This window comes from Choloepus didactylus, chromosome 11, assembly GCF_015220235.1.
Source record: "Choloepus didactylus isolate mChoDid1 chromosome 11, mChoDid1.pri, whole genome shotgun sequence".
Classification (NCBI taxonomy): domain Eukaryota; kingdom Metazoa; phylum Chordata; class Mammalia; order Pilosa; family Megalonychidae; genus Choloepus; species Choloepus didactylus.
In genome coordinates this window covers 63,547,124-63,558,562 of record NC_051317.1, presented here as the reverse complement: position 1 = coordinate 63,558,562, position 11,439 = coordinate 63,547,124, and the positions used below count along the sequence as shown (strand labels likewise).

The 11,439-nt window shown below is 40.4% G+C and overlaps 1 long non-coding RNA gene across 1 annotated transcript; it reads left to right on the top strand.

The window, feature by feature from the left end:
• The first annotated feature begins 3,588 nt into the window (after positions 1–3,588).
• LOC119505882 lies at positions 3,589–10,726 on the top strand. The gene is made up of 4 exons (XR_005210893.1): positions 3,589–3,867; positions 4,972–5,059; positions 5,170–5,240; positions 10,049–10,726. It is a non-coding gene; the product is annotated as an uncharacterized LOC119505882 (long non-coding RNA).
• The last annotated feature ends 713 nt before the right edge of the window (positions 10,727–11,439 follow it).

Here is an 11,439-nt window from a genome sequence, read left to right as displayed (position 1 = left end):
TTCTTTGGCTGGGGGCAGGGGGTGGGGGGATGTGCAGGTGGATTTTAAAAAATACAAATGTTCAGCATGCACCTCCAGAAAGTCTGATTTGATCAATAGCTACTTGAAAAAATGGGCATCTTTCTGGGCTGTAGTTTGTTCTTCTGTAAATTGAGAGACAGAGAGGTGGAGTAATTTACCAAGTATTGTACCCAGCCAAAGGTGTTCATCTCAGTGGATACTGTCTTTATTTAAATTGATATTTGTCATCATGGATATTTTGCATTAATTTTTATTTTTAAAATAGTGCATTAAAAGATTATTTATCTTGATTACTGAGTTTTATGCCATCCCCTTAATTTTTGCACTAGCCAAATTGGGGGGCAAGTATGCTCCAGAAAAAACCTCACCCTATTTTTCCTGTCTAGGAATCGTACCTAGAAAGGGAAACAAATTGGACAAGGATGTGCTTTTTCTTGGAATTGGACAAGGGTGTGCTTTTTCTTGGACAGTCATATTAAACCCTAACTTCAGCTTTACGCTGTGTTTCCATGAGTGGTAATGGCAAGTCACAGGGATGAGACAGAGCTGGACACAGGCCCGGTAAATTTGTGAATCTTCTTTACAAGAAATAAATTGAGAATAAATTTAAGACTGGTTAGATTTTGGCTGAGCCTTTTTAGCAGCTTAGCCAGCAGACGAAATTCTTCCTGGAAGGAGTATTCATTATTTAAACAGCCACTAGCTTACAGTTAAGCTTTTGACTCCTGCTAGTTTGAAATTCTCAGCCTATATTCCTTTCAATTAGGAGACAAGTGAGTGGTAATGCTGGAACCCTGCTAAAAGATGATTGATTTACCTGGAAGAAGCTCTATGCTTATCAAATCAGGAACCAAGTGGCTAGTTTGCAAAAGAAAGATACAGACAACGTGGAGCTGCTGATCCAGGTGAAAAGCATCTTCCTGAGATGGGAGACAGATACTCAGGCTTGTCCAGTCTGACCCTGTCTGACTTCATCTGCAATCATCTCAAGGGGCATCAAGGAATTCTCAAAATTTCTTCAAACGCAACTTTCCTTTCCTTTTATTTTAATTCCCACTAGAACATAAGCTCCATAAGGACAAGGATTTTTGTCCATGTGTTCAATGATACATCCTCAGCAACTAGAAAACTGCTTCACCTAAAATAAGTCCTAAATAATTCTTTATTTAGTTGACTGAGAGATTGATTGCTTAAATGGACTCCTTTCAACAAACCGTCGCTTAGTGCTTAGCCTGTGTGGAGGGCACTTTGGAAGAGAGGTTGTCCCTAAAATAAATCATTGCCTACTGGTTCCAGATATCTGTAGTCATCTTATTAAAAAGGAAACATAATCCCAATCTCTCCTACTGTAATTTAAATACCAATAAGTGTGTTTTGTTTATAGCTCGGATGTTTACACGGACCTAGATAGCTGTTTTCTGTATGCACAGGTGATGCTGTTAATCCAATTTTGATAGGGAGAGAACTTCCATTTGCTCTTTCAGTAGACTAGTGGCTCTCAACTGGGCCACAGTTCAGACCAGTTAAATAAGAATCCCTGAGGTGGGACCCAGGCTTCAGTTCTTTTTTAAAGCTCCCCAGTTTTAAAAGTTGATTCCAACTTGTAGCCAAGGTGGCTGTGCTAGTTTGAAGCTGTTATGTACCTCAGAAAAGGCTGTGTTCTTTCATTCCATCCCTGTGGGTGCAGACGTATTGTAGGTGGGACATTTTGGTTAGGTTATTTCAAATGAGATGTGACCCACTCCATTAAAGGCAGGTCTTAATCCCTTTACTGGAGTCCTTTATGAGAGGATGAAAGACAGTAAAAGCCCAGAAAGCAGAGAGAGTAAAAGCCCTGGAGAGCTATGAGAAGCTGAGAGAGGAAACCACTGGAACCAGAAGTTGAAAGCAACAAAACCCGAGAGCAAAGGAACAGCATATGCTGGCCATGTGACAGAGGTGTCCCAGATGCCAGCATCTGTCTTCAGAGTCCAGGTATCATCTTGCTGATGTCTTAATTTGGAAATTTTCATGGCCTGAGGACTGTAAATCATAAGTTAATAAACCCCCATCATAAAAGCCAATCCATTTCTGGTATATTGCATTCTGGCAGTTTCAGCAAACCAAAACAGTTGGAAACCACTGCAGTGAGAGAATGTGTTTGCACTGAGTCACTGTACTCTTTTTATGGGTTGCATTAACCTTCTTTTATGGGTTGCAGATATTTTAAGAGGGAGCTTGGAGAGGCATGGTTGGGAGAATGATATTAACTGGAACCACACCCCTCCTCACCCAAGATGGACTCTAAAACTTTGGACTGGTAACTTTCACTTATATTGCAAGCTGCCAAAAAGAATGCTGCCAAGGATCCCTCTTGTAGTTCTCCTTCAGTAGTACCCTATCCATGCATCTCTGGATGGGGGGGAGCTCCTTGAGCAGTAGCCAAGACCATGCCCACCATCTTTGGAGACCATCACTCATGGTCAACCTCTTTCTTTCTGTGCTTCTGATTAATATGTTTTCCCCAAAGAATGATATTTACTCCCTAACTATATCAAGGCATAACAAAATTTCTAGAGAACAGTAGACTTGCCTTTTAAGATATTAAAGTCCAGCTGGGAAGGTAAGCATACGTAACATGACAATATGAGCACATATAATCTACACATAATAAGGCAATATGACACTTGTGCCAATTAAGCGGCACCAATTATGAGGGCATCTTTTTATTCCAGTTATAAACTGCTTGCAACCTCCCTTCCACCCTTAGCTTCTGCTTGTCCTCAGCACGAACCCTCGCCTTGAGTCCAGACTCACTACCGAATGGCAAGGATGGAATCCAAACACAATTTGTCTGACCCCAGAACCTGTGCTCTTGAACACTACATGATTTGGCCTCACAGATAAAGTTCTTAGAAAGCACATAACTCTTTCCACCATGAGCAAGGAGTTTGTAGTCATTTGATCATGGGGTTCGGACAAGAACCCTTTTGCTCACAACAGTAGCCACATATTGCTTTTTAGTCTGTGGGAATCTTTGAGCATCCATAGCTCTTTGAACTTTTCTGTGCCATTCTATCTTGTTTTATAGTTATTTGGAGTATGAGCCTGCCTCCCTCCCAGACTGTGAGCTCTTGGAGGGTGGGAATCCTGCTGTACTCATCTTCTTATCCCCAGTTCCTGGTGCAGAGCGCGGCACATGAGAAGGATTCAAGGTGTTTGATGCACGCATGAATGGGGTAGCAGAAGAATGAGGTTTTCAGAAAAAGCATATTTAGCCCAAGAAAACTCAGGCTTTGGGGGGTAATATCCACCATTCATTCATTCAACACTATATTCATACTACATTCAGCACCAGGCACTGGGCGGCATGGGGGTGGGACGTAGGGGAGGAGACAAAGATGATAATATTGTGGTTCTCTCCTCAAACAGGAAGCTGTGCCAGTGAGCTCTGGTGGGATTTGTCCTTGTCCCCCCCCATCTCCAGAGAGCTGAGAGGTCTTAGATCAGACTGAGAGGAAATGGTAGGATTAAGGGCATGAGATTCCACCCCCTGGGCCTTCTGGCTTGTTCTCCAGCAGCCTTCCCTCAGCGAGACCCTTAGACCTTCATCCTGACTATAAGGACCTTAAACCCCAAGATTTTCTCAAGCCCCTGGGGCACCCTTCCAGCCACTTGAACAATGTAAGCTAGGGAGGGAGAATCCTCTCTGGGTTGGACTCTGAACTATCCTTCCAGGCACAAATCCACTGATTCCAGGAAGCACGAGAGGACAGAGGAAGTAGGAAGGAAATAACCAGAGAATCGCTGGCTGGATCCCAACCTTCCACTGCCCCCTGGTCACTGGTCCTCAGACTATGAACTCAGGTATTTTCCAATGGCATTTCACTTATTCTCTATAGTGGGTTCTAATGTTATTTAAATCTACAGCCTGCTACCACCCTTTTTAAATATCCTGTGTTAGGTCTGGGCCCTGGGCCCTGGGCCCTACCCCCATCTCCCTGTTTTGCAAAACCAGGTTGCAGATCCGACAGTGCCTCACATTGCTGACCCCTCTCCTTCCTCATTTTCGGGCCTCTTTCTTTGTTCTCTCCCCTCACTGCCTTCCTCCCTTCCCCACACAAATTTATTCCCTCCCTCGCCTCTCCTGTTCAAATGCACAAACCAGGCATTGCCCAAATTTCAAGATAAACTATGTGTAACCCCCATTGGCCAAAGTTTACATACCTTACACCGTGTAACCTCCTGATTGACAAAAAGCCCTACAAAAAGAAATCCCATGACCCAACTGCATGCTTTTATTCTCTCAAAACTTTTCTCTGTTACCTGCCCATTTGGCTTCGTTGCCCATCTTTCTAACCAAACTACCTTAACTAAGATCTATTTCTTTACATTAAGTTAACTCAGGTTAACCCATACACACATCCAGTTTTGGAGCTTGTAGTCACAAGTCACTCAGAATCCCATCATCCTTCTGCTTAATGCCAGGGTTTCAGCAAAGATTTAAATCAAAGCAGTAACAAATGACACACCATTGCAGAGCCCTGAAAGGAGCTGAACTCCAATGTTGTCTTTTTCACCAAACTAGGAACCGAACCAAACTTTTATTTGTTTGGGTTTTCATTAACACTTCAACAACGATTTTCAAACTATGACAAAGCCATACATTTTCTAGTGATAGATTCAGATCAAATGCAGAGCATCACAATACTCTGGGATCCAAATTAGTCATTATGTGGGGGTAAATCCTTGAGCTCTGGGATCCAAGTGGCTGAAAAACAACCCTCATTGACCAGAAGCCGGAGGTTTTGGAGGACAGTAAGAAAAAACAAAAAAGGGGGCAGTGAAAGACGTCAGCAGACAAGTTAGTCTCACAATAATCCTGCAGAGAATGTTTTGAAATTTATAGGGCTTGGGGATATCTATAAAAAGGCATTCGTACTTTATTCTTCAATATGTTAAACTTTACAGAACCAAGAGCAGTTTCCTATATCTGGGTCATCATATTTGGAGCCAGGAAAATGCTGCTAAGAAATGAGTTTGGGATGAGACCAAACGAGTGAGTTTTGGCCTTTCGTTTTCATTTAAATGAAATTAAAAGCAAGGCCTTGGCCTGTTGTCAGCTTTCTTTAGAACTTATTCTTCATGTCCCCTACTCTGTCAACACAGTGCAAAATTTATCCTGGAGACCCTGTTAAAATCAGCAGCAGAATTACGTGAAAGGAGCAGTCCTGTTATGGGTAAGTTAATTCAAAGAAACTTGCAACCTTGTCTACTTAACTTACTAAGGCAGACTAGGAAAATGTGGACTATGAAACATCTTTTTCTTTCTGTAGAAACTCATCAGTGTGTCCTGTTTCCATTCATTTTGGCTCTCCTTCACTGCAATAACTGGGCTACGGAATTAACAGGAAAAAGTGGTTGCTTTGCAAATTTCTAAAGGAACCACAAATTATATATGCCTATAAGATTTCAGAAGCAAAATTTAAACTTCTGAAAATAAATTGTTCTCAATATCCCTAGGGAAGCCTAAAAACACCTTGATAAATGTTATATTAATTAAAATTCTTCTAATTTTACCTAAGAGCCTTTACTTAATGTTTTTTAGTTATATATGCATGAACAGAGCCAATCCCAAGTATTTAATGATGTCTATAATTCAGACTTTTCATTAATTTAGGTAGCCTTTCCCTGAGTTAATAATAATGAGTAGTATTTAATGTGTTGTTAGTATGTGCCAGGGAATATACAAAACATAACTCCTGATTTAAATCTCACAGCAGCTTTTAGAGGTAGATTCTCTTCTTATTTTACTAACAAGGAAACTTAAGGCATTAAAAAATAATTTGCTTTTGGCTGGTAAGTAGTGGGGGGATTGTACCATCCTCTATCTACCAAGTTAAAAAGCCATTGGAAACTATATTATGTAGTTACAGTTCCTCAATATCACGTAATTGGATATAAAGCAATCTAAACAATCTAAAAGGTACTTGAAAACATCTATTCTCATCTCAAAGATGATGTCCAACCTGCCAACATGGCTTAAATAGACCCACAATGGATTGAGGGGCTCACTGATAGAATGAAAGAGAAGGCTTGGGAGAGGTGGGCCAGGAGGGACAGTTAATTCAAGCCTTGCTCCATGCCAAGTTACCAAGTGCTTCAATGCCAGTCTTTCCTGGCCAGAGTGCTGAAATAAGAAATCACGTAATGGGCCTCAGAGGCACACCTGGAGGAGAAATCTGAGCTCCAGCAATTATGGATGCCGGTTTCAAGAATTCAATGCACTGCAAATGGAGAAACAGGGCAAAGTCCGTGACTATCCTTACGAAATTAAGAATTTCAGTTGTTAGGGAAAGGGGAGAGAGCTAGAGAGACACAGACAAAAAAGATATTTAAATAGGATAGGCACTTCTCCCCACAAGTCCACTTAATGAGCACATGTGGCCCTGAGAAGTGAATGTACTCCGTGCATTTCATTTCTCCTGCCCCTTTCAGAGTGTGCAGTCTCTTTTTTAGGCACAGTCTTAGGGACCAGAAGCCAGTTCCACCTGAGATACGAACTTAAGCGTCTGCATTTAATAAAACCAATATTAGTCAGTAAAACTCTTCCAAAGAATTGTCCCACTTAGCAGAAGAAAAATATCTGCAGGAACAAGGATGAGGAGGCAGTGAATAAACAATAGTTAACATTTATATCATGTTCACAATGTGTATGTATTTTTCATACATAATCTCATTTAATCCTTGCAGTAACTCTTTGAGGTGGCTGTGATTGAGAACATGGAGGCATTGTGTGGTTAAATAATTTTTTCAAAGTCATGCTGCTGGTGGTTGACAAAGCAGGGATCTAAATCTACTTAGTCAGGCTCGAGTCTGTGCTTCTAGCCACTGTACACACCACAGTAAGTGTAAAAAGTGAATTACCTAAAAACGAGGCCAGCTGACTTCACATCTGGAGTGGTTTCACGAATACTGACTACTGGATTATTTTTACATTGCTTGGAGAATACTGCATTACTCAGATAATTTTATGTTTAAAACTTGATTTCCACCTCACCCCCTCACTTCATCTAACCTGTTTCTTCCCAAATGTGTCTTAATTTTCTTAAAGTACACAGCATTACCCTGGATATTCAGATTGAAAACTTAACGTCATCCTTACTCCTTCCTCTTCCTCACACTTCACTTCAGCTCTGTCACCAGTACTGTTGATTCTACTAGAATCTGCCCACATCTCACCTTGTCCAACCAGCTCCCAGGTGTCATTTCTTTGACCACTCCACAAGTCTCCCAAAAAGTCTTTCTTCTCCCCTCTTGCTTCCTTATAATCCATTTTCCACAAACAGGCAAGAGTGACCCATCTAGAAAATACGTGAGATCAGGGAACCTCTGATTACAATGCTTCAATGCCTTTTGTTTACCCTTTGAATAAAAGCTCAAGTCCTTTCACCGCCTATAGACAGGTGTGATATACCCCAGCTTACTTCTCCAACTTCATGTCAAGCCACTTTATCTTCACTTACTACCGGACATACGCACACACACACAAACACACTTCACAGGCTTGGTTCCTTCTCAACCTTTATGCCTCAGTTAAGGGTCATTTCTTCAACAAAGCCTTCTGTGACCACCTCGATAGAGGTCCTTTCTCCTTTACTCTAATCTCTATATCTTGTTTCCTTCATAGAATGTTTCTCAACTTGTAATTGAATACTTTTAAAAAAATTTGTTGCCCTGTTTATTGTCTGTCTCTATATTTGACTCCAGATTCCACGAGAGAGGGAATGTGGCTGTGTTTTTCCCAATATATCTATACCCCTTGCAAAGACCGTCACATAGAGAAGGTACTTACAAACTGCTTCTTGAATGAATACATGGATGAATGAAGTTCTTTAACATCCGCTTTAATCTGTCCTAGATTAAAATATGAAAATGGTGCTTTCCATCCCTCTTCTGTCCACCCTCTTTCTTTTTTTCTCTTTCCTCTCCTCACTTGTCCAGGGGTGAAGCACTGCCCTTTAGCTGTCCAGGCTTCCTTAAATGCCCCAGCCCCCAATCTGACAGTCTAGACAGTACTCCCTTAGGATGCCAAAAGCTGAAATCTTGCGAGGCACTGTGTATAATATTTAGCTTTTAACAGATATGCATCATTCTAAATATTGCATGAATTTAGGACACTATAGTTGGTTTCTGGGAAAGAGATTTATGTGAGGGCAGGAATAACCTTTCACCCCACAGGGGCTGCCACTTTGTCCGTGGTCTACACAGGAGACAGATTCTGGCATAGCTATTACAATACAATTGGTTAAAATCAGGTTTGTCTGGGATTTTAATGCTATTCTCCTAACCACTCTAACCACATGTCACTTAGCTTTTACTAGTTCCCTTCTCATATCAAATGGAAGAGAAATAACTGAAAGGGCATACACTGCTCTGTTAACAGCACTTACACATAAATGTGGGAACTATGAGTATTTTCTTTCCCCTAAATTTGTGTATTTTAAACTTATCTTTATCAAAAATGTATCACTTTTATAATTTTAGAAGACTATTGAAAAATATTATTTCACATATATATATGCCTATATGTATTTCAGTTGTACAGAGCTGTGCTGTCCAAACAGTAGCCATTAACTACATGCAAATATTTAAATTTAAATAATTAGAATAGAATAAAATTCAGTTCCTCATTCACATTTGCCACACTTTAAGTGCTCAGTAGCCACATGTGGCTGGTGGCTACAATTTTGGACAGCACAGATATCAGAACATTTCCTAATGCAGAAAGTTCCATTGGAAAGGGCTGGTGTAGAATGTATAGATTTTAAACATTTGAACATGAAAACAGAATTTCACAGGTGTTGAAGTTATATTGATGCAGACAAAGGTTGGAAAAGAGTAACTGTTTGGGTTTTTTGTGATCCAAAGGCAGTGGTATTGACTTTCCACAGAGAGAAGACCTTGGTATGTTTACCAATGTCCTTGGGAGGGAGGTTATTGAAGGAATGTGTCCTTGAAATTTTATATCTGCAGAGGCTGAAAACTGCGTTTAGCCACCTGAGACCTTTTACAAAGCAATGTGAAAAGACTGGGTGAGATGCCCATGATATGCCAGTATTTGGGGACACTCCTATGATCCACCTCTCTATAGGAATTTTCCATAGGATTGTCTGGAATCAGATGCTCTATTTCTGTAATTCCTGTCCCCATTAAAGGCCTTTAGGGGTCTGTTCTTGGATGACTCTCCCTTGATGGATAACAGTATAACATAATGCTAAAGCAAATCTATTATGTAACCAGTCCAGGAGGTCATACTCAGCAACTGGGCCAAACCCTTCCTTAAGAGACTTAGGGACTACGTCACCTTTGACAGAACAGAACAAGATGTAACCAGCTAAACTTTCTCTATAATCATCAAAATTTGTCTGGTGCCAAAATGGACCCCGAAAACCACACTCCTGATTGCCTAAGGAATGTGTTACATCTGTCTCAGCCATCACGAGTAAGGGGGACCTAGGTTATAATCCAAGAAGTATAAAGATATAGTCATTCATATGTATTTTTCAATAACTGTTTAGTATGCATCTACTATGTGCTGGGTACTGGTATAGAGCAGTGAAAAAGATGGACTTGGATACTGCCTTCACAGGGTGTCACTTCAAACTATTATAGCAGCAATGTTATCAGAGATAAGAATAGTTATAAATAACAAAAAATGATCTGACACCCAAAGGTCTTTTATAGGTAGGAGTCAAGAGAGCCTCTAATGTGCAGTAAATATTAAAAAAACAAAACAAAACAAAACAAAAAAAAACATTTCCTATATGTCTGAAGTAGGAAAGATACCGAAAGTATAATTGTGTTTTATATCAATTTAAGCTTCTCAATAGAGCCCTAAGTGTCTTTTAGATCTGTGCAAGAGGAAAAAGACAGAATGTTTCTGTAATAGAGGCCTGCAAGGGACATTAATCACCATGCAAACTGGTCCTGTGTAGTAAACTGCCAAGACCTGTAATGTACTTCGCCCTTTCTCGTATCTCCTTAGGGTAACATGGAACTGGGAAGATCTACCAGAACATCAATTAAAGGGCATGATGTAAGGTCAAGTTTGCTCAAATAAGCAAGACTACAGTTGCTGGAGAGAACCTGGAAAATGTGTAGCAACATGAAACAGATAGGAGTCATCAAACTACGAACCTAAAGCCAAAATTTATCAAGCCAAAGCCATTTATAACCATTCAGTTGTGTGTTGGGGGGAATGTCCTATCTCAGGCTTGGCAGATGTTTGATTTGCTACAGACCAAAAGAAAAAAAATGTCTTCTTCAAGTTTCTTTTTTCATATGAGTAAAAGGAGGAATCCAAATTTGGATGCTAATTCTAAGAAACAGAGACTCAGATGATGCCCTGCAGAGCATGTCTAGTTGGCCAGAAAGGATTGACTAGAAAATCTTGCTCTAAATCTCTGTTCTTTTATGGTAAAAATGTCCAGATTTCACACTGAGATGCTTTAATGATGTTTGATTGAGGTTCAGGGACAGGGGAAGAAGGAAAGGGCACATAAAGCCCTCTTGAAATAGTTATTTGAGGACAAGAAGAGTATAGCACGATAGTAAGAAATCAACATAAGGAAAAGTGGTGGAAGTTTCCAGCTCAGCATGTGGATTTTGCTAGTTACTTCTCCAGACCAAGAAGCAATGGCACAGTTGTTGCGTTTTGGAAAATATTTGTGAACTACAAAAGTAAGTAAAGTTTGACCCCAAATGTGTAGCACCCTGTGGACTGGCAGAAATCTTGCCCACTGAGAATATCCAGCAGCAGTTGGACAAGCATTGCCCTTTGAACTGTGCAGGATGTGTTTTCAACAGCTATACCATGTGATAGTGAGCTTCAGTAGCAGCAGGGGAGTGATAAGGCTTGAGTTCTCTATGCAGTTGGCTGATTTAACAGCTAGTATGACCATTTTAGACTGAACAATTCACTGGAGCTTTGGACAATTGGAGAGTAGGATATTGCTCTCAGGAGAACAATAGTACATGTCCTGCTAATAGGGCAGGTGGGGCATTGAGCAATTAATTGAAAAAACAAAAACAAAACAAGAGTTGTGTTCATTATGTACTGATTTAGGGGAGAAACAAATAGGGATTATGAATGGAGGAGATGATGAGTTTTGTCTGGATATCTTGAGTTTGAGGTGTTTGTGAACTGTCCATGTGGGGATATCCAGAGTGAAAATGGTAGGAATTTGAGACTCAGGGTACAGATAAGACTAAAGAAAAAGAGTTAGGAATCATCAGTAGTTTTTAATAGTTAAAACAAAGAGCATGAATGAAATTACAGGGCATGTATAACATGAGAAGAGTGGGGACCAAATATGAACACTTGCCTATCCCCAATGGGTAATGGCAAGACAGAAGATAAGGAACCCATTAAAGGGA